Here is a 23,696-nt window from a genome sequence, read left to right on the forward strand (position 1 = left end):
AAAAAGGTGAAAATACCATGTTATGACCCAGTCCCCACTGATTTTTATCTTCTTTAATTATCCCAGGGGTCCTTGGATTATAAACCACCTAAAGGCAGGGACTACAAATGGAGAGATGGGTAGATAAATGCATGATCAATGAATGATTGCTGACATGTGAATAATAAAAATATCTAGTACCAGAAAGTTTCTTGAATGAGTCACCTTTTCCAGTCAGTAATCTTTAGCTAAGATTCCTAAGAATTTGACTCATAGTTTCCTCCAAGGTTCAACTCAAATGTTATCTTCTAAAGGAGACCTTTTTTTTTTTATTCTTCTAGTGATTAAATGTCTTCAACTATCAATTAATTAATTATAATTAATACCAATTAATTATTATTTAATTATCAATCAATATTTAATTAAATGTTTTAAGGCTGGATATCCCTATCTTACCTAGACTAAAACCTCAGAGGCCATTAGAAAGTCTGATCTTACTCCAATCAGCATGGGATCTGTGACTAGCTCCATTTCCAATCTGAGTTGGTTCACTTCACCATAGATAGCCGGGTGTCCCTCTCAATTATGAGTGCTCACCAGATTTACAATGAACTAATTCTATTATTTTTGAAACTCTTGATTTTAAGATACGTGCCAATCTTAGCCTTCCCTGACAGACTAGATAATAGTCATGTATGATCACAGGCTAAATTTCCTTATATTTTTCTATCTGAATTTTATATCTCTCAGAACAATTAAAGCTTTTCAAGAACAAAATCTGCTTCTGTTTTCTCTTTGTACTCCCAGAGTCATTATGGTCTACAGCAGGATTTCTTAAACTCTTTCTAGTTGTCACCTCTTTATCCCCCAAAATGTTTATATCATCCCAGGTACGTAGATTTATAAAATAGACATACGAATCAAACATTTACTGACAATAAATCATTATTTTGTAGCCTCCATATTCATGTATGAGACTTCATATGGGGTCTCCACTCATAATTTAAAAAGCTGGGGATTAGTGGATAGAGTGTTGTATTGAAGTCAGAAAGTCCTAGGTTCAAATTCTGCCTCTGACATCTCTTTCTGGATGCAGATGGCTTTCTCCATCACAAGTCTATTAGAATTGACCTGAATTATCTCATTGTTGAAAAGAGCCAAGTCCATCACAGTTCATCATCACATAATTTTGTTCTTGCTTTATACAATGTTCTCTTGATTCTATTCACTTCACTAGTATCAGTTCATATAAATCTCCCCAGACCTCTCTGAAATAATCCTGTTGATCATTTCTTATAGAACAATAATATTCCATAACATTCGCATACCATAACTTATTCGGCCATTCCCCAGCTGATGGGCATCCACTCAGGTTCTAATTTCTTACCACTACAAAGAGGGCTGCCGGATATATTTTTGCACATGTGGGTCCCTTTCCCTCCTTTATGGTCTCTTTAGGATATAAGTGCAATAGAAACACTGCTGGATCAAAGGGTATACACACTTTTATAGTCCTTTGGGAATAGTTCCAAATTGCTCTCCAGAATAGTTGCAGATCCCAGCTTCTTAAACTGTGGTTTATGACCCCATGTGGATCTTATAAGTGAATGTGGAGGTTGCAAACATTTGCTTTTTTCAGTAAATGTGTGATTTGTATTCCCATTTTATATACTTATATACCCAAGGTCATGTAAAAATATCCCACTCAAAAAGAGGTGGGGAGTGGAAAAAATTTAAGAAGTCTTAGACTAGATAAACTCTAAAGTCTCTTTGACCTCAAAAATCCAGGATCATAGATGATTGTGATAATTGGAGTAGGTGACATCTTTAAAAATATGCTCCTGTAGAAACTCCCCCCCAACAGGTACCAGACATATGGAGTCTCCCACAGCTTCCAGCAAATTTTCTATACCTTGATATTGACCAAGGTTAGAGTTCCAATGTTCTCATGGTTTTAAGTTTCTTTGTGGGAGTGGTTATGTAAGAAAATATGCAATGTAATTAGAAAGAAGAAAGAGCCTTGGCAGCTGTACCTTTGTATATAATTAATCAAGGAGCAGAATAAGGCAGGTCATTTGTTTGTATTAATCCCTTTACTCAGAGAAGAAAGTTTGAAGAGACACACAGTGAAGGCTAGAGTGACTCATGAGTATTCAGGATTACAAATCCTGAATCCAGAAGAATTTTACCAGATTTTATGTTTAAGCTTACTGATCTACTCACGATTAAAATATTCAAAGCTAGCTCGAGTTTGATCAGCTTCTACTACTAATAATATGGTGAGCATTTATATAGTGCTTTAAGGTTTACAATATGTTTTATAAACATCTCATTTTATTTTTACAACAACCATGGGAGATAAGTGGTATTATATTAACTTTATAGATGAGAAAATTGAGGCAGACAGAAATTAAATGATTTACCCAAGATCATACAGGTAATAAATGGCCAAGTCAGGATTGGAACTTTGGTCTTCCTGATTGAAGGCCCAGCACCCTATCCAATGTACCACCTGGCTGCCTGATCATAAATATCACAATTCCTAAGATCTGTAGGAGAGCCAGGAACCAGACTGTCTGGATAGAGACCACCACCTGGGAACATTACATTCATGTCTTCATTTCCCTATGCTAGACAAAGATGGAGACCCAGTGGTGTGCACTGAAGCACATGAACATATGTCTCTTTGTATCGTCCATGTGGAGTCAGTGTGCCCTCATATTTTGTACATGATTCAATGTACTCTGTAGTTACATTAACTTAGATAAAGGTGAGTGCCCCATATCCCTTGAAATCCCAGAACTGTTTCACATGAATTGCCACCATCAGTAATGGATCAAAATTGTTAATGACCCACACACCCAGTGGAGAGAATCATGATAGATATAAAGTGCTTGTAGAGTATTGTCAGCAATGACTTGCCCACAAAAAGTCCATCGGTGCTTAAAGATTTATTAGGGGTCTGTGTGCTAAGCACACACGAGTGTAAAAGAAATAAACCAGAAAATGATTGATCAGAAAAGGAATCACAAGGCTCACATAGGATGAACTAGGGATATTAGATGGATAGCCCAAAGGCACACAAGAATCAGGGTGGGTAACACAAGAATCTATTTTTTTCATATAGAATATCAGTTACAGACCTAAAATCTTGAACTTCTGAGTTGTTAGTATATTCTCTCTCCTCAAATTATCTTTTATTCTCCAGCTAAAAATAAGCTCTTTGAGGAACTGTTTTTCCTTTTGTCTTTGTATTCTTCAAGCAGTATGAAGAATAGGGAAGTCTGCCTGAGGATCAGAGATGCTGGATTACTTCTTATCATAGGGATGCTAGATGGCAGAGGCAGAATGTGAATCTAGGACTTTCTGACTTCAATACAACACTCTATCCACTAATCCCCAGCTTCTTAAATTATGAGCGGTGACCCCATATGAGGTGTCATACCTGAATATGGAGGCTACAAAGTAATGATTTATTGTCAGTAAATGTTTGATTCGTATGTCTATTTTATAAATCTACGTACCTGGGATGATATAAACATTTTGGGGGATAAAGAGGTGACAACTAGAAAGAGTATAAGAAATCCTGCTGTAGACCATAATGACTCTGGGAGTACAAAGAGAAAACAGAAGCAGATTTTGCTCTTGAAAAGCTTTAATTGTTCTGAGAGATATAAAATTCAGATAGAAAAATATAAGGAAATTTAGCCTGTGATCATACATGACTATTACCTAGTCTATCAGGGAAGGCTAAGATTGGCACGTATCTTAAAATCAAGAGTTTCAAAAATAATGGAATTAGTTCTTTGTAAATCTGGTGAGCACTCATAATTGAGAGGGACACCCGGCTATCTATGGTGAAGTGAACCAACTCAGATTGGAAATGGAGCTAGTCACAGATCCCATGCTGATTGGAGTAAGATCAGACTTTCTAATGGCCTCTGAGGTTTTAGTCTAGGTAAGATAGGGATATCCAGCCTTAAAACATTTAATTAAATATTGATTGATAATTAAATAATAATTAATTGGTGTTAATTATAATTAATTGATAGTTGAAGACATTTAATCACTAGAAGAATAAAAAAAGTCTCCTTTAGAAGATAGCATTTGAGTTGAACCTTGGAGGAAACTATGAGTCAAATTCTTAGGAATCTTAGCTAAAGATTACTGACTGGAAAAGGTGACTCATTCAAGAAACTTTCTGGTACTAGATATTTTTATTATTCACATGTCAGCAATCATTCATTGATCATGCATTTATCTACCCATCTCTCCATTTGTAGTCCCTGCCTTTAGGTGGTTTATAATCCAAGGACCCCTGGGATAATTAAAGAAGACAAAAATCAAAGTCAACACAGGCTTCAGGAAGTTGGAACATCAGAAAGGTTCTATATCCACATACTAGTAGCAAAAAAGAGAGTGAATCAATTAAATAATAAATTATTTATGGTTTTAAAGTCTCCTTCCATCATTTCTAAATCTAAGACCCAGAAGTTACAAGGTGGGAGATTTTGCTCATTCATATCAGATGTGTTTTAAATGGGGTTTTCTCGACAAAGTTTTTCCATTTCCTTCTCCAGTTCATTCTACAGGTGAGGAAATATCATTAAATATAAATATTAAATATTAATTTACTATAATTATAATATAAAATATAATTACTTTCCTGGGGTCTCACATAAGGCTGGATTTGAACTTAGGTCTTTTTGACACAAAGTTCAACCCTCTATCCATTTTGATAACTAGCTGGCCAGTAAGAGATGGACTTGTGTTATTTCCACAAAAATCATCAGACCACAAACTTCAAAAACCTGACTTTTACATAGCATTCCCGATATTTTAATGTGCTTCTTCACTACAGTATCTCATTTGACCACATATTAAGCTGTGGTTTGTCCTTCATTCCTGGAGAGTACCATGACATCAGGGAGGTGATACCATGACATGCAAATAAGTTGGATTTAAGTGGGGAAAGGTAACTGCCTCACTGTCCCCTCCAGAACTATCTAGGTCCAGTGGCCAGATATAGATCAGGCTGACTGGAAATGGCCCATGTTAAATAAAATATGGGAGAATTTATAAAGAAGGGTTACCAGAATGGTGGATAAATCTTGAAGTCATATCATATTTAACAATAAGGTTATTTGTTCTAGAAAGAGCATTATAGTTGTTTTCAAGTATTTGAAGAGTTGTAAGTAGAAGGCTTATTCTGGTTTGCCCTTAGATAGTTAAATTAGGAGCAAAGGTATAATATGTATATGTATGTGTGCAAAATACAATATAATATGAGGCAGACATATTTTTTCTAATGTTTTCAACTGACAATGCAGCCTAATTAATATTGAATTGGACTTGGAGATAGGAAGATCTTGGTTCAGATCCTATCTCTGATAATTGCTTGCCATGTGATCTTTGACAAAACATTTAAACTCTGTGCCTCACTTTCCTCATCTATAAAACAATGGGACTGAGCTCTGCAACTAACTTGGAAGGTCCTCTCTAGTTCTAAATATTATTTAATATAATAATAATATTAAATAATTGTGCCCATTCTGACTAGGAGGGAAACTTCTATCTGGAACTGCTTAGTATGATAGAGAGATAGCTACTGATGAACAAGGAAAAGCAGAGATGCTCAATTCTTATTTTCTTTCTATTTTCTTTGTCAAGGAGAATTATTCTGGTACAGAAAGGGACATGACCAATAGAGATTTGGTGTCCATGATAAAGAGGGAAGGACAAAGTAATAAACTACTTAGCTGTCCTTGATAAATTCAAGTCAATTGACTCAAAGTGCACCCTACAAGTCCTGACAGAACCAGCAGATGTGATGGCTGAATCCATCAATTAATTTGAAAAGATCATAGAGAATGAGAGTCACATGGTGTATGCTTTTCTTAAGTGCTTGTTGACTTGAGTTCCACAGGAGTTAAGGAGAAAAATGTAGCCCCAATGTTCAAAAACAAGAAAAATGAAATCCAAGATCACGAAAGACAAATGATGTAGTGTGGTCTCAATGAAAATCATCTCCCCTAAGAGAGAAGCAGGCACATAATTTAAGGAACAGAGGAGAAATTGGATTTCTGAGCTCCCATTCTGTCCTAGTATCTGGGAGAAGGACACAATTGGAGAATGGAAATTTCTAATCCATCAACATGCCATAGTCAGAGAGCTCACAACGTTACTGTCTCTGCAAGGTAGTAAACATTAAATCAAAAGAAGGATATTAAATGCTGCCTCCATTCATTAAAGGGAGATAAAAAATAAGAGATACCAGGAACAACTGGTCATTTGGATGGGAGCTGTTGCTCCCTAGCCCTCAGGTCATTTTCCATCAGTCCTGTACAACAGTACAGGTGACTGACAGGTACTGCCATCTGTCCTCTGTTGAAATGAGTCACAGCAATCATCTTGGTGGAACAAAGTAGCTCATCTCTCTAATGGACCTGGGGGCATTTATTGAGTTATTTCCACTGTCCTCTCAGGAGGAACTTTCCTATCCACCCCAGAGAAAGGTGACAGATTAGCCACCTGCTTCAATGGACTGGGGATAATAGACAGCTTTCACTTTTTGGTGAAAACAGCTGCAGGGCAGAGGCACAATATGAAGCATCATAATTAAAACCCAGTTTTTTTAAGGCAGCCAAGCACATCTGGACTACCATACTCAGTTTGGGGCATCATTGTTTAGAAAAAAAATATTGATCAGCTGTAGAAGGTCCTCAAGAAGACAGAGTGGTAAAAGACCTTGATTCCACAATTTTGTGGAATTTCCTCTTATTTAAGAAGAGTGAAAGGAAATAAAGACTTTGAACATAGAGAAGAGAAGACTCCCAGGTGTTTGAGGTAGATGGAATGACTTCAAGCATTTGCAAGGCTTCCACAAAGAAGTAGTATTGAATATATTCTGTTTGGCTCCAAAAGGTAGAACCAAGAACAATGGGTGAAAGCCACAAAATTACCTAAATAGGTAAGGTTTGAGTTTGGGATTGGTATGGGGGATGGAGAGGGATAGTATCTTTTGACAAAGAGAAATGACCAAAAATGAAATGAGTTGCTTTGGAAAAGAGTGGCTTCCAAGGATGAAAAGTCTTAAAGTAAAAGTTGGAAGATTAAGCATTAGATTGTTGGAACTGACCTTTTGTGGGTGTAAATTGGATAAATAGCAAGTAAAATCCCTTTTAGTTGACATTACATGATGAGTCAAAAAAATCACAAAGTTATAGGTAATTTGAGGTAGCCATGGGTGATCCCTATTTTAGGGTGAAACAGCACAATAAAAGTCTGTCTTCTGGAGATCGAAGTAAGAAGTAGGGGTGAGGGTAGCCTTCTGGCTCTCTCTGACATCACAGATCCTCTCCCCATATCACCCCACTTATAGGCACATATATACACAAACACACTCTAATCTCTGTGAGAGTAAGTTTCAATTATTTTGGAAGACTAACGTTCAGGGCTTAAACATGTGTGAATACATACACACACACACACACACACACACATATATATATATATATATATTTACACAAACATACATATTGATGCAAATGAAAATCCTGAGAAAGAGTTACTGGGTAATTAATAATCAATTTCTTAATTGGGCTAGTAAAAAAATCAATAAACTGATGGTTAGTGGTCTTTCTCTTAACTGAAGACAAAACCACAGAGATTACTGAATGCTTAAATACCTTCTGAAAAGGAGATGACCCTGACAGGTGAAAATGATCCCTGATTGGTAACCAATGATTGAGAGGGGCAGACATGTTATTGAGGAAGTGGGCTAAAAGAATTCACCTCCTAGGCTTGATTATAAGACTCAGCCAACTTCAGCAATCTGGACAAAAGACTAGTTGGTTTTCTCCTTCATAGGCTTGGTCACCCTAAATACTAATGGAGGACTCCAGGAACAGGGGCTCATTTCCTAAGAGCAAAAAATACACCTAGATTAAATTCTGTTTACATTCTAAATAAGTAAGGTCTTCTAGCCAGGTGGGTCCTGCCCAAGATTGCAGAGGATTTGGGCTATCTCATCTATCAGCAATGTTGTTCAGAGACTGATTGAATGACCTACAAGGCTGGTCCCTGAATGACTAAATAGAAAGTAAAAACTCTTAAGTTTAATTTAATAATGGATTATTAATATCATTACAAAATTATAATTTATCTCAACACACACATATATATGCATATATATATGTATATATACAACATACATATATGAGGATACGGATACATAACATAAAGCTTTTGAAGTTATCAAGATGAAGTAAGGATAGAACTTTGAGAAACCTACAAATAAGGAAATAATATGGATTATAGTCTAGGAGACTGCATGGTGAAGGGTAAAGGGAGAAACAAAGCAGGAGAGAATGAATCACAAAAGATCCAAGATGGTATCCAAGAGGATAAGGTCATCAATAATATCAAATCAACACATAATTCAGGAAAAATAAGACTATCTTATCAGATTATCAGGAAAGAAAAGCCTTTAAAATGTGGCCATTAAATCATTAGTAACTTCAGAAAGGAATTTTAGTATAGTAATGTGAGATTAGAATTCAGATTGCAAAATGTTATAGAATGAAAGGAAAGGGCTGTCTTTGTTTTCTCTATATCCTCAGTACTTGGTTGTCACTGGAAGAGTATGCAGAACTTAATAGACATCTGTTGATTGATTGAATTAGAATGAGCTGGCATGGAAAGTTTATTTTCAATATTAGAGGATGGTTTCTGGAGATCAGATATATAAGCATTTACTTGTTATCAGACTCCTCATTCTTCCCATTTTTTATTCCACTGAATTCAATTAGTGACATAATAGGGCAAGACATCTCACTATTGCTTCTTTGTGTTTAATGCTTGAACACTGCCAAAGTGACTCCTTTCTATAGTTGACAGAAATCACTGAGGTGAAAGCTCATGCTGTGCATGTGTTTGAGGCTAGATTTGAACTTGGATCCTGTCTCCAGGTCAGGTACTGTATCCACTGCAACATTTAGCTGCCTCTTTTCCTGAATCTACAACTAATCATTTTTTCCATCAACCACAGAAAAGTTCATCCAACCCATTTTTTAAACTCACATGCTAATCACCTCCCTTAAAAGGCAAGCTGAAAAATCAATCATTGGTCTTATTAGAAATTCGTAAAAAACCTCAGTCCCACTTAACTCTGAGGCAAGAAGCAATCTCCTCCCCACCGAGTGCCTAATGTCACCCTTAGAGTACAGGGACAGGAAAAAGGCAAGGAAAAGATGTTAGTCCATTAAGGAACTCTTATGTTGTTGGCTGGTGATAGTGCATCAGCTTTTGGTAGATAGATGAATAATGTCTTTTTTTGAGGGAAAGTATTGCTTTCTTCTCTTCATATATAAATCATATATTTAAGGAAAGAGATCTGGATATGAATGTCAAAATAATCCCATCTGAAAGATCAGTCTCAATTTGGGGATTGGGTCCACTAGGAGTTTATTAAATCTGTGCAAAGACCTGCAATTTAAATGAATCTCAGCCAAGCAGAAAACCCAGCATATGTCCTGCTAAGTTTTCATGTGCTATTGTATTATCCTGTCTTCTATACCATAAATTTAAATATCAGCTCTATCAGAAATATTTAGAATCCAGTCTCAGAAACTTACTAGCTGTAAGACCCTGGGCAAGTCAATTTTCTCAATTGTCAAATAGGGGTAATAATAGTTCCTTCCTTCCAGTGTTATCATGAGGATCAACAAGATATCTGTAAGACAGCACAGTGTTGGACACATAATAGGTGCTTAATTAATCCATCCTTCCCCTTTTCCTCCCTCCCTTCCTTCCTTCCTTCCTTCCTTCCCTCCCTCCCTCCCTCCCTCCCTCTCTCCCTTCCTTCCTTCTCTCCCTCCCTCCCTCCCTCCCTCCCTCTCTCCCTTCCTTCCTTCTCTCCCTCCCTCCCTCCCTCCCTCCCTCCCTCCCTTCCTTCCTTCCTTCCTTCCTTCCTTCCTTCCTTCCTTCCTTTCTTCCTTCCTTCCTTCCTTCCTTCCTTCCTTCCTTCCTTCCTTCCTTCCTTCCTTCCTTCCTTCCTCCCTCCCTCCGTTCCTTCCTTCCTTCCTCCCTTTCTTTTTCATATCTCCTTCCATAGCTTCATTTATCCTATCAGTCAGATGATCCAAATTGGCAATATTCATCTTTCCTGGATCACCTTCATATTAGAGATTATATTGTCTCTCTTTGTATCCCTAGAATTTAGCACAGGTTCTGGCAGCTAGGTGATATAGTGCTTAGGCAGCTGAAATTGGAATCAAGAACACATTGCATTACAAGATGTATGACCCTAGGTAAGTCACATAACCTCTGTCTTCCTTAGTTTCTTCAACTGTAAAGTGAGGTTAATAATAGCACCTACCTCAAAAACTTGCAAAGATCAAATGACTTAGCATATGGAAATTTTGCCAAGTGCTATATGAATGCTAGCTATTATTCAATCTCCTTTTTATAAATAAAAACATGACAAACATCTACAAATATTAACATACAAAAAAAAAACAGAAAAAGGACACTTCTTGTGTGAATCTCTACTGTACGGCATGGATATTTAAAACATACATATTTTGAAGAATATGGTAGCACATACCTATAATTCCCAATACCTGGATGGTTAGGACTATCAGAGCTCGAATTCTATAGTCCTGACCTGCACTGTGTTAAGTCAATCAGGTGTCCACACTAATTTCAACATTTAAACAGTGATTTACAGTAGGACTACTAGGTTAACTGAGGAGACATATACCAAAAAAGTATGCAAGCTAATGCAGGATCTTTTAGGAAGTCAAAATAGGATCAAGCTCATGAGTAGTTCCAGCCTTTCTAGGTGGAGGGTGAAATGGAGAGACTCAATTTTTAGATATATAGATATACAGACAGAGATAGAGACTATCTATAGAAGTATCTATAGTTTAAGTTAAACATGGTAGCTTCAATATTGTCTTCTGTCTCTATGTCTCTTTCTCAACTTTCTTTTGCCCTGCACTTTTAAATTTCCTTTAAAATGATATATTGACTTTCTTTTCTTCCTTTTACACATATTTCAGTGGGAGTGTCTCAAAGGTGTTTCATGGTGCCTTTGGTCCCTGTGGGCAGACAGATATCTGCTGTAACTACCTCATTGGTACTCTTGGATGGAGTACATTATAATGGGTTATAGTGTTCCCTCCAGTTGTTAAACAAATCCAATCCAATACAACATGCTTTTATTAAGCACCCATTACATTCCAGATACTATGCATAGAGACAAATAAAAGATACAATTCCTGATCTTAAGGACTCCTTTTTTTCCCTCAATAATATTTTGTTTTTCTAAATACTTATATAGTTTTTGACATTCATATTTATAAGATACTGTGTTCTAAAGTTTTGTCCCTCCTTCCCTTATTTTCCTCCACCTCAAGACAGCAAACAATCTGATATAGGTTAAATATGTGCAGTTCTTTTAAACATATCAATATTTTTCATGTTCTGCAAGAAAAATCAGACTAAAAGGAACAAAAAACATGAGAAAGAAGCAAACAAAAAGATGAAAATATTATGCTTCGATCTATTGTTCTTTCTCTAGATATAGATGGCATTTTTCATTCCAAGTCTATTGGAATTGTCTTGAATCATTGCATTGTTTAGACCACTTACATTCTTTTAATAGAAATAATATGCACACATATTAAATATACAATCAGCGAAACATTATGTAAAACCTAGCATTTGCCAGGTAGTATATATACAGCCATATGTCTTCCCAATACATATACCAAAAATACAAAATCATTTGGGCAGGGAGAATATTGTCAACCAGGGGAATCAGGAAAGGCTCCATGTAGGAGTTGGTATTTGATCTGAGTCTTAAAAGGCATTTGAAAAGTCAACATAAGGAAGGAGAGAATATGTGGAACACAAGGTAGTCAAGAAATAGAGCATTGTAGATGAGGAACAAAAAGTAAGTTTGGCTAGAGTGTCAAATGAGTGGAGAGCAATATCATAATATAACGATATGTTATAATAGAATATAAAAATAACATGAAATTTGTCTGAAAACAGGTATAAAGAGATTAAGGAGGATCTTTAAAAACAAAGAGAACAGTCTGCATTTTATTGTAGAGACAAGGATTCAAGGAAAGGCAACATTAAGACAAAGGAGAATCTAAACGGAACTCATCCTTTGGAATCGATCACAAGGTGAACTTTAAGGAAGTGTTGGGATGCCTTTTACCTAGTTTCAAATTTTTTTGCAAATACTATCAAGATCTAATTAAAAATAGGTATATTTTATACAGATATTTTCCATAATTTAATTTTAACTGGCAAATCAATTTTAATAATTGAATTCAATTATTTTAATTAAATTAATGATTGAATTCAAATTTAGTAATTCAATTTTAATAAGCACCTACTATGTGCAGAGAAAGTTAAGGGAGATAAAAGGCCTAAAATATAGTCTTTGAAGATATTTAAATGGATAGCTAAGTGATGCTTAAAAAAAAAGGAAAATTATAACTTATGGGTTAAAATCCTAAATGTATGAATTGACAGGCTTCCGTGAAGGTTAACTTGAGAAATTTCAGTTAAGGGGCCTTTGACAAAGCCCCTATGATCCATATTCACGGGAGTTCTGGAATTCTCTGCCCTGTCAGTATTTTCCATTACCTTTCTCTACACCAGAAAAAAAGCTCACACAATAAACCAGTCAAATTAAGAGGGCAGGATGGTACTAGGATGGAGTCAAGGGGGAACATATTTTATATATTGAAGCAGATAGGTAATAAGTACCACACATAAAGCTGCAATGAATGACTTAGTGTGAGTTGTTCATCAGAATTTGCCCTTCAGGAATTATAGATAGGGATAGAGTTAAGGTGATTGTTTTGATTTTCATATCTTGAACCACAATTTTCTCCCCTAAGTGGATCAACACCCTTCAAAGGGCATGTTCAGCAGTCTGCCATTGTTCATTCGTTCCAGTCATTTATGATTTTCCATGAATTCATCTGGGATTTTCTTGGCAGAGAAACTAGAGTATTTACCCTGATTCCAAGCTCAATACTTTATCCATTGAGCCACTTAGCTTGCCTTGTGGAACATTAGTAGGAAGCTAATAATCAGTTGTTAATTGATTGATATTACATCAAAATATTTTGTTGATATATATTTTTCAGTATATCCAACTTTTTGTGATCACATTTAGGATTGTCTTGGCAAAGATACTGGAATGGTTTGTGATTTTCTTCTGTAGATAATTTTACAGATGAGGAATATTGGTGAAAAAGATGAAGTGACTTGCCCAAGGTCACAAATAGTAAATGTCTGTGGGTGGATTTGAACTCATCAAGATGAGTCTTCAGGATTCCAAGCCCAGTGCTCTATCCATTGAACTGCCTTGCTGCCCAAAATCTGTAGTGACTCCTAATTAGCTTTATTTTACATGGAAAATGATAGGTTCTCCAGAAAAAAAATTATATATTTAGGATCCTTAGGAAGAGATGTCAGAGGTCACCTAGCTCAATTCACTATTTTGCAGATGAGGAAAGTAAGAAAGGCACCGGAGTTTGAAAGAATGATCAACCTTGAAAAATCCAAGAGGTGGAATTTGAATCCAAGTTTTCTGCCTACAAAGTCAATGCTCTTTCCACTGTAACACAAAACAAAAGTTTAAGATTTTCTTCAATTAGCTCTTCTCTTTTCAATATAGGCCAATAATCATCTTACTCTATTGAATAAATACATGCCAGTTACTGAGTTAGGGATAAAGAGACACGAATAAAAATGTTCTCTTTCCCTCAAGGAGCATATGTTCTATTGAAGAAAGCACTAATCAATAAACCCTTTGTCAATAACTTAAAATTTTTTCTCAGGACCTACCCTTTCTATTTTGCTCCCTTCTGAGGGAAAAATATCTTTCCTCCTGCCCAACGCTTACTTTTCAACTGATCAAGGCCATTTCTAACTTCTTCAAGTACTTTGGACTATCAATTTCCTCCCTCTCTGTCTGTGTCTCTTTTTTCTGTGTCTCTGTTTCCCTGTCTCTCTCTGTCTCTATCTCTGTCTGCCTCTTCTTCTGTCTTTGTCTCTCAGTCTATCTCTCTGTCTCTTTTTTTGCCTTTTTTTCTGTCTCTGTCCTTCTCTGTCTCTTTCTCTCTGTCTCTGTCTCTATATTTCTCTGTCTGTTTCTGTCTCTGCCTCTCTGGCTCTGGCTCTCTCTTTCCTTTCTTCCCTCTCTCAATTTAACACTCCCTTTTGCCTTCCTTCTGCATACAATTGTGCTATGACCTCCCACATCTTAAGAAACCAAAAAGTTTTTAATCTGCACATTTCTTCTGCTTCACTGGTAAATTTCTGGAAGATGGAGTTTAAAGCTTCTGCTTTCCCTTTGTTACCAATTGCTTACTCCTCAAGATCCTAACAATCTAGGTTTTGTGCTCTTGATACCATTTTTCCCCTAAGACTACCAATACCCTCTCCATTACCAAATAAGGTGGTTTCTTCTTCATTCCCAGCTTTCTTATTTTTTTCCTACACAATTTAACTCTGTTAAGCATCCTATTTTTCTGAGTACTCTCTCTTCTCTTGATCTTCATAATATTTTGTGCTCTCCTTCTTCCTGCCTGATCATACTTTCTCATTCTACCTCTTGATTTAATTTTCCTCCTAAGCTCCTGGGTTCTCCCCAACTTCTATTCAAAGCTTTATTTTTTTGGCTCCTGAAATCTCTTTTACTCCCATTTCCCCAATTCTTTCCTCTATATGGTTGACTCTCAAAAGTATATCTAGCTTGTGTCTCCCTCCAAAGTTCTTAAGTAAATTAATTTAAGTACTAGACACTTGTCCTTGGATACATGACTAGTACCTCAGATTCAATATATTTTCAAATGAAACTTAACTTCTCCAAACTTTCCAATCTCTATTGATGGTGCCATTATCCTCTTAGTCATCCACACTTGAAATCTGAGTCATCTTTGATTTTTCCATCTCATTGCTCCCCACATCTAGTTAGTTCCCAAGTCTGTCAATTGTACTTCCCAACCATGTGTTCCTTTCTTCTTTGTATATGTGACCCCCACCCTATGTCAGACTCCTATTCTCTCTTGTTTAGACAATTTCAATGGCTCCTTAAGTGATTCTTCTACTTCCCCTCTTCCTTCTCCATTGTCCTACATTACCAGAAATAAGCTTCCTAATGCATATTGGGACATCTCATTGATTCTCCCAAAACCCTTTAGAAACGCCCTATGGCTTATAAAATAAAAGCTGAATTTCTTTAGCTTGGGTGGCATTGATGGCTCTCCATAGACTTTCCACCTTTGTTGCGTGCTGTTTCTATTTCTGCACTCTAAATTATACTCCAACTGGACCTCACAGTGCTGTCTCCTGTCTCTGTGGGGGATTTGCTGTTCCCTGTAACTTCAACACACTTCCTACATATTTCGGCTTATTGAAAGCATTCTCTTTCTTCCTAGCTCACTTATCTCTTCCTCCTGTGAAGCCTTTACTTAAAATGAGAGATCAAGAACTAGGACAGACCTTGGAGGTCATCTGATCCCCAGGTAACAAACACCCTGCCCCCAACACTCCAGAGTACTACAGAACCAGATTCAACTACAACTGGGGAATATTTAACAAAATAAACATAAATACAGTAGAACATAAATAGTGTCAATATGATATTTTTTAACTCAACATACTCCCTCAAAGATTCTTATGCATGGTTTAGTGGCTTCCATTTCTATTTGAGTTTTGTACTATTAATCTAATCCAAACCTCTCGATTTGCTACAAAAAAACCCTACTATTGTAGGGAGGGAGGAAGAGAGGAAGGAAGGGAGGGAGAAAAGAGGGAAGGAAAGAAGGAAGGACGGAGGAAGGAAGGGAAGGAAGGAAGGAAGGAAGGAAGGAAGGAAGGAAGGAAGGAAGGAAGGAAGGAAGGAAGGAAGGAAGGAAGGAAGGAAGGAAGGAAGGAAGGAAGGAAGGAAGGAAGGAAGGAAGGAAGGGAGGGAGGGAGGGAGGGAGAGAGGGATGGAGGAAGGGAGAGAGGGAGGGAGGGAGGGAGGGAAGGAGAGAAGGAAGAAAGGAAAAGAGGGAGGGAAGGAGGGAGGAGAAGGAAGGAAGGGAGGAGAGAAAAGGAAAGAAAGAAATAAGTAAGCAAGTAAGGAAACTATCATATAGTAACCCTTAAGGGACCTATGGCTTCAGAGGCAGAGGAGAAAAATGAAACTTTGAAGAGTTGTCAGACAGGTAGGAGGAGAAGCAACTGTTAATGAAATCAAGACACTATGCTAAGTGCTTTACAAATAGTATCTCTTTTCAATCTCAAGGAGGAAATTGAAGCAAATAAGGTTAAATGACTTGTTCATGGTCACACAGCTAATAAATTTTTGAGACCAAATTTGAACTCAAATCCTCCTGACCCCAGGTCCCAAGTTCTAGCCATAGTACCACCTGGCAGCCTGTGAGGAAAAATGGCTCACATACATAGAAAGTGGGGTCAGGAGAGGTAATAGTCATAGATAAGCATAGATCTAAAAATAGAAGGGGCCTTAGAGGCCATCTTGTCTAACCCTTCCAATTTACAGATGAGAAAACTGTGGTCAAGAATAATTAAGTTGCCTGGGGCATACAGAAATTTACTGGCAGATATGGCAGGTCTGAACCCAGACTGCAAATACTGCGCTGTCCAAGGTACCAAGGTGAATTCTCTAGAGCACTTTGTACTTGCATTCTATCATATTCATGTTTGGAAGTTACTTGAGAACAAGGTACATGTCATTCACCACCTACACAGTCAGGTGGAGCTATGGTGCACAGAGTGCTGGATCTGGAGTCAGGAAGATCCAAGTTCAAATATGAACTCAAGATAATTACTAGCTGTATGACACTAGGGAAGTCATTTCATCTCTTTCTGCTTCAGTTTTCTCATCTGTAAATTGGAGATAATACTCCTATCTCATAAGACCTGTATGAAGATCAAATAAGATATTGCAAAACTTTAAAATGTTATATAAATAAGCTATAATCCAAGTATCTACCAATCTTGGACATAGTAGGTAATTCTAATATATATATATATATATATATATATATATATATATATATATATATATATATATATATATATATATATATAATCTTTTTGAAATTTCATCTTCATTTTTGCCTTCCTCTTTCTGATTTTTAATAACTTCTAAATAAGATCTATTTACCAATAAGACATGTGAAGAGCTTAGTGGAAGGAAGGAGAGAAAGATCTGTGGAGATGAAAGTAGACATGACTTAAAGCCTGGAGCCTTGAGATTATTTTCTTTTTAATGCAGCTTCTGGGACCTTTTAAGCTGTCAACAGTGTAAGATTCCTTCTATAGGCTAAAAACTCAACTCTCAGAAATGTTTTAATTTTTCTTCTAGAGTACAGATGTTCTTGTGGTCGTTCACTAATTCCACTCATTTCTGACTATTTGTGACTATATCTCAGGTTTTCTTGGCCAAGACACTGGAATGGTTTGCTATTTTCTTCTCCAACTCATTTTACAGATGAGGAAACTGAGGCAGAAGTAAGTGACTTGCTCAGAATCACAGCTCAGGAAGTATCTGAGGCCAAATTTAACAGATGAGGAAACTGAGGCAAACAAAATGAGCAACTTGTTCAGGGTCACACAACTAGTAAGTATCTGAGACTGAATCTGAATTCAGATCTTTTTTTTATTTCAGGTCTGGTATTCTATCTACTGTGGCACTAACTGCCTTCCAGAAATATTTTTATATTAAGATATTTCCAAAAGCCATTAGACCATGAATTTTAAATGACACAAATATATTATCTTCCTAAATATGTTTACCGATGATACTCCTTCCAGGTGGGGTAAACAATTAATAATCCAGATGCTCCATCAGTTTACTTGTGACATCAATGGAAGGCAAAGAAGGTTTCTAGTAGCTCGGGGGGGAGGGAGCCCCCATGGTAAGCATGGGGGAATTAATAGACAAGTCATACAGAATAGATAGGATCTATCACCTGCATCACTAGAGGAATTTACATGGATGAAATCCCAGATTCATTGGCATTTTAGGATGTGTGCCACAGTTATACATAATTGTCCATCTCCCATTGCACCCACATCATGGGATTTTTTTTCCCCCATGGGATACTTGAAAAGCATTTAGTAAAAAGAATAAAGAATTGGCTTAATCCTATTTGCTTTAGTAAAAATCATCTGGAGAAGGAAATGATAAACCACTCCAATATCCTTGCCAAGAAAATCCCAAATAGTGCCATGAAGAATGGGACAAGATTGAAACAACTGAACTACAATAATAATAGACATCACTTAACTACTCTGTACCCTGGGCAACTCTTTAAGACTGAAAGTTGCCCCATGGTTGTGGTATGGTTGTTTTCCCCTTTAGAGGAAGATTCTTATTTGGAAGTTCCCTCTATCCATGGTGGGTAGGAGAGGAGTATTTCCCCCTCACCATGCCCTGTGAAGCTGAGTCTCCACATAAACTTCAATGAGTTCATGATTTCACCAAGTTGTTCACTCCCTCCACAAGTTCAGACCTCAGCTCATCACACTTCCTCATCCTGGTGTTTCTTGTCCATATTTTTCTCATAAATCTTCCACATGTGGTCTGACCAACATTTGGAATATCTCTACAGCTATTCCTCCAAAAATTGCTCTGAGAGAGAAAAGATTGGAATGATGAGAGCAATCTTATCTTTTCAATAATCCTACTAGCAACTGAAAGATAATAATAACAACAATCACAGAAACAGCTACACTTTGTCTATGGTTTTAAGATTGTCATGACACCTTACCTAGCTTATTTTACTTGATTCAGACATCAACTCTGTCAGAGAGGTACTGTTATCATCCCCATTTTAGAGATGAGGGGATTGAGGCTGAGTGAAATTGTCCGACTGGCCTTAGGGTCAAATAAATGTCCAATCAAAATTAGAACTCAGGTCTTCCTGATTCTAAGTTCAACATTACACCACAAGATAATATTTTATCTACTAATATTGACTCTGCTTCTTAACCTCTCTCCAAAAAAAAATCCTATAAAATCTGAATACTGAAGGGACAGAAACCTAAGGCAAAATCTATTTTATTATCTTTAAGCCTGCTAGTTTCATTTCATTAGCTTCACTTCCTGAATTCTCCTAGGTAGGCACACCAGTCATACTTTTCATAAATAGTTACTTAAATGTTCTTTTAGGGTCTCCCCTAAACCCAGAAAGGTTTATCACTTCAGCCATGCAAGTCATTTCCTCCCTTCATACCAAGTGTTAAGATTAAATTCATTAAGTTATGGATATTATTCTATAAGACTGGTAAGATGAAATATATGAAAATATCACAGACTAGCATTTCCCCTTGGACATTTCTAGTAAATTTCCCTGCTTTTCATTTTTCCCTCCTGGGATTATCCCATCCTGCCTCCACCTTAAACAGATTCCTTTTCTGTGTCCTTTATTTATACCCTTCACACATGTTGTATGAAACTCTCCTCTGATTATCACTTATCCAAATGCTACATATTTGCTCCGTTTAATCTTTTCTCATAAATCAATTCCTATAGTCCCCAAGCTCATATGCTTCTCCTCCACATCACCACTCAAAAAATCCCTCCATTATCTTCTGGATAATGAGCTGCCCAGGAAGAAATGTAGTACTCTCAGCATGTGGCCTCATTTATGGAATTTAGATGAACAAATTCCTATTCTATTTCCTTCTTAGTCACTAAATGGCCATTTCTCTGACATGTCCAAGATCAGAACACATCTGGCTTTCCATTCAGTGTCACCCCAAGTCTCTCTCAATATTACTACTATTCCTCTTCCTTCTTTCCTCCAATTACTCACATTTCAGATCATTCTCTCCCCAACACAATTTCTTACAATTTCTCCTAAAGCCAATTTCATTATATTTCCAATTTCTTATCTGCAAGGCCTGGGGTTGGCAAAATTACCAATGTATAGAGTCTGGCTACTATCCTTGGTCTTCTTGTTTTGTGTGTGTGTGTGTGTGTGTGTGTGTGTGTGTGTGTGTGTGTGTAAGTTTGCAAAGTATAGTTATATCTGTATGGGGGTGTTTCAAATGAAGAAAGAGTAATAAATATGATTATTGGTAATAATAATTTCTCAAAGGAAATTTGCCTTTAAGGAATTAAAAAGTTCTTTTAATGATTCCCAAGTATCCCTCTTAAAGACTGTCCTTTTAAAACACATTCTTCCAGTGATATTGCTTGATTGCAAGTTTCTGAAGAATTGAAATCAAGAATTATCCCCAATGGGGGATTGAAAAGATGAGCCTTTGCTTTCATAGGAAGCTTGGGGCCTGTAATGGAGTTTTGCAATTTCCTAAAGGCAACCCATCTTACTTTCCTACTGAGTCAAGGTGCCTCATACTACTTGCTTATAATATGTCATATCCCTGGTCCCCCATCCCACTAAGGAAAGAGGAAAGGAGTAAAGAAAGCCCTTTCAACTCATCTATAATTCTGTGAAAATTAACTTTTGCATACTAAAGGAATTTACTTTCTGCTTATCTCCTTTAATCATTAGGAGAGACCTAGGCCCAGTTTAAACAGATGTTCCCTCAGGGTACTTTTAAGTATACTTTGGATTTAGTTTTAAAGGGATGTATTCCAGTTTTGCTTTGAATTGGAAAAAGAGAAAAGGAAAAAAAAAATAAGCTAAATTTCATGCTGTTTTGGTGGCAGCAACACTCTAGGCATTTAATGTAACCTTCAGATAATTAACCATATTGAAACTAATCCTAATAATTATCTTGTAGATAATTTATAGTGAAATCTTGCAAAGAAAATATGTTTCCTTTTAATTATCATCTAGAGAGCTTATAGGTCACTATATCCATAAACCATCAGCATTCCCCATCAGAAAAGTGCAAGAGAAAGAGGGTTCTCAGGCAATGAAGTTCAAATTTGTTTGTCTTATCACACAGAAGTGAAAAGTCCCCTCTTTATTATTAAAAATATCTTCTGGAATTCAGTGAAATTATTATATAATCTTATGAACTAAAATAAATGGAACAAAAGGGTAACAAACATAATGTGTACAATAACTTAAACAGAGAAGGATAATATTGAAAACCAGTAATGGTCCCAGGAAACAAATAATGAAATAACCTATTTGTCTCCTTCACAATTAAATGGGGTACTGTTAAGGCAGAATACTACATATAATCTGGCACTTATCGAGCATTTTTTTTCTTTTGATTCAATTTTGTAAGAAAAGGGAGAGATATACACACATATATTGTATCTAGGTTATATTGTAACACATGTAAAATGTATGGGATTACCTGTCATCGGGGGGAGGGAGTGGAGGGAGGGAGGGGATAATTTGGAAAAATGAATAAAAAAAAAAAAGAAAAGGGAGAGATAAAAAGATGAGTTTGGGCATACCCCAAAATAACAATGATATAAAAAGGGACATCCTAAAAACTTTTTTAATGGTAGCAAAATAAATATTATATTTGCACTCAGAAGACCTAAATTCACTTCTTACTTTCAATACTTAGTATTTCTATGGCATAATGAAGTCATTTAATTTCTCTGGATCTGTTTGATAGATGATTTTATAAAATAGGATATTGGAGTAAATGGCCTCTAAAGTTCCTTCTAACCCTATAAAAACAAAGGGACCACTACACCCCCATCTAAATTAATTAACAAAATACAGACTAGATGTGATATGAACAAGGTCAAGGTATCACTATTGAATTAATTAATCAAACACTCAGAGGTACTTAAGTCCTTGTAAATTAATTCAAGAGGGAAGGCCATTGGATGAAGTAAAATGACCTTGTAGAGAAAATGTTTTGGGGTCGGCTAAAGAAATGCAATCATACTTCCTGGATTTTTTGTCTGTTTGTTCTCTTTTGCTGGTACAAAATAGTAAATCACTTAGGAATTCCAGAAATTCCCATGGCATACAGGGACATAGTTAAGGAGCTAATAAAGCCTCCGAGAATCACCTTAGTGTTTTCTCTCTGACCAGAGGAAGACCTGATAAACTTTGGGATCCTAGAAATATCCACAGGAGAGCAAGTGAGTAAAATCAAGGTCTTCACTATGAACTATGGATAAATTAGATAGACTGAGGAAAGACAGCTTTAAGACCACAAGAAGTTAGAGAGAAATCCCCATGCCTAAGAGGAAATTTTTGAGCTTTCCACCAAGGAGAGAAAAGAACCTTCAGCAACCAAGAGATGAATTATTCTTTTGCCATATTTACTCTAAACTTAAACCTGTTTTTCTCTGAATTGTCTATGTGTTTATAGGTAAGTATATCACAGATTTTGGGGGGTTGGGATGTTTTATATTAACCATTCTTACTATGGTCTAATCAATGGTTGGGAAGCACAATGTTGGGAAATTATGAGCTATATCATTAGACAGATAATTTTCATTTCTGCTAGGTCTCCTAAAATCCCAAAGGGAGATGTAATAGCCAATTCCTAGAGCTCCAACATGCCAACTTGAATGGGAGTTGGTAAAATCCAGAGAAGGTCCCATCATGAGCCCAGTCTGCTTTCTGCCTGAGTCTCTGTTGACCAACATGTTCACAAACAATCATAAGGTCAAAGATTTAAAGCTGGAGGAGAATTCATTGGCCATTAAGTCTTAACTACCTCATTTTAAAAGGTGAGGGAAAACCAGGACATAACATTGGATTCAGTCCAGAGAATTAGGAGTAATTCAAACTGTCATTCAACTTTGGACCATTTGAAATGTTGTACTTAGCATCTCGGTTACTGTGAAGTCATTTTTTTGCTTCCCTCAAAGGCCTGAATTTCATGGAATTTCTATTAGTCTTGGGAGAATAATTTAGACCTTTGAGAATGAGCTGAAGTTTCAGTGCTAAAATCATTCTACAAGAATGATGTGGAGTTTAGGACAATATGGTAGTGCTGAACTATCTTCCAAAAAGTCAAGATGCAAGTTTCATTAGACCAATCCCTATGAACTAAAGGTTAACTGTCTACAACTAGGGGTACATAAAAGGTTAGGGAAATTAAATGGATGGATGGCCACTCATTTTGACTTGCAAGTGCAGAGATTGGCAGGAATCCTGGATGTTCCATGCTGTAGTCATGGCAGGATGAGCAAAGCTGGTAAGGCTGTGTCAACCCATGGGAACAAAAGATAGGGTCCCTGACCCCAGACATTTTATGGTGCCATAAAAATCCTATTACCAGCAGAGATGAGGGAAATGTGAAATTGGTTACTTTGACCAACTGAGGCCAATGGTATTTTATAACACATCTATGAAATAAATCAAACCCCAACCAGGTGACTGGCTAGGTAATGGTTTTGACATACTTTGTGCATGTGTATATCTGGAAAGATGATTTTTTTTTGTTTCAGCTTCTCAGAGATAGATACATCTATTTACTCAGCAATACAGACAGACTTCCTACTGAAGGACAATTTCTTCATTAACTAATGATGATATATTTAATGATGGAAGGGACCTTCGAGGCCATCTAATCTGACCCCTTTACTTTATAGATGGAAAAAAAAACAAATGGCAGGATCCATTGTGGGATAAAACATAGATTGAAATGAAATTGCTAAGGGTCTTAGATGACCCAAATCCCTAATTTTACAGATTAGAGAATTTAGATCTAACGGCATTTAGTAACTTGTCCAAAATCACCCAGGTAATGAATGACAGAAGTAGGAA

The 23,696-nt window shown here is 36.6% G+C and overlaps 1 protein-coding gene across 2 annotated transcripts in view; it reads right to left on the minus strand.

Annotated features, from left to right (window-relative positions):
* The window catches only part of TMEM132D (transmembrane protein 132D), a 944,174-nt gene that overhangs the window by 587,153 nt on the left and 333,325 nt on the right, over window positions 1-23,696 (minus strand). The gene's annotated exons all lie outside the window — the stretch shown is intronic.

This window comes from Sminthopsis crassicaudata, chromosome 1, assembly GCF_048593235.1.
Source record: "Sminthopsis crassicaudata isolate SCR6 chromosome 1, ASM4859323v1, whole genome shotgun sequence".
Lineage (NCBI taxonomy): Eukaryota > Metazoa > Chordata > Mammalia > Dasyuromorphia > Dasyuridae > Sminthopsis > Sminthopsis crassicaudata.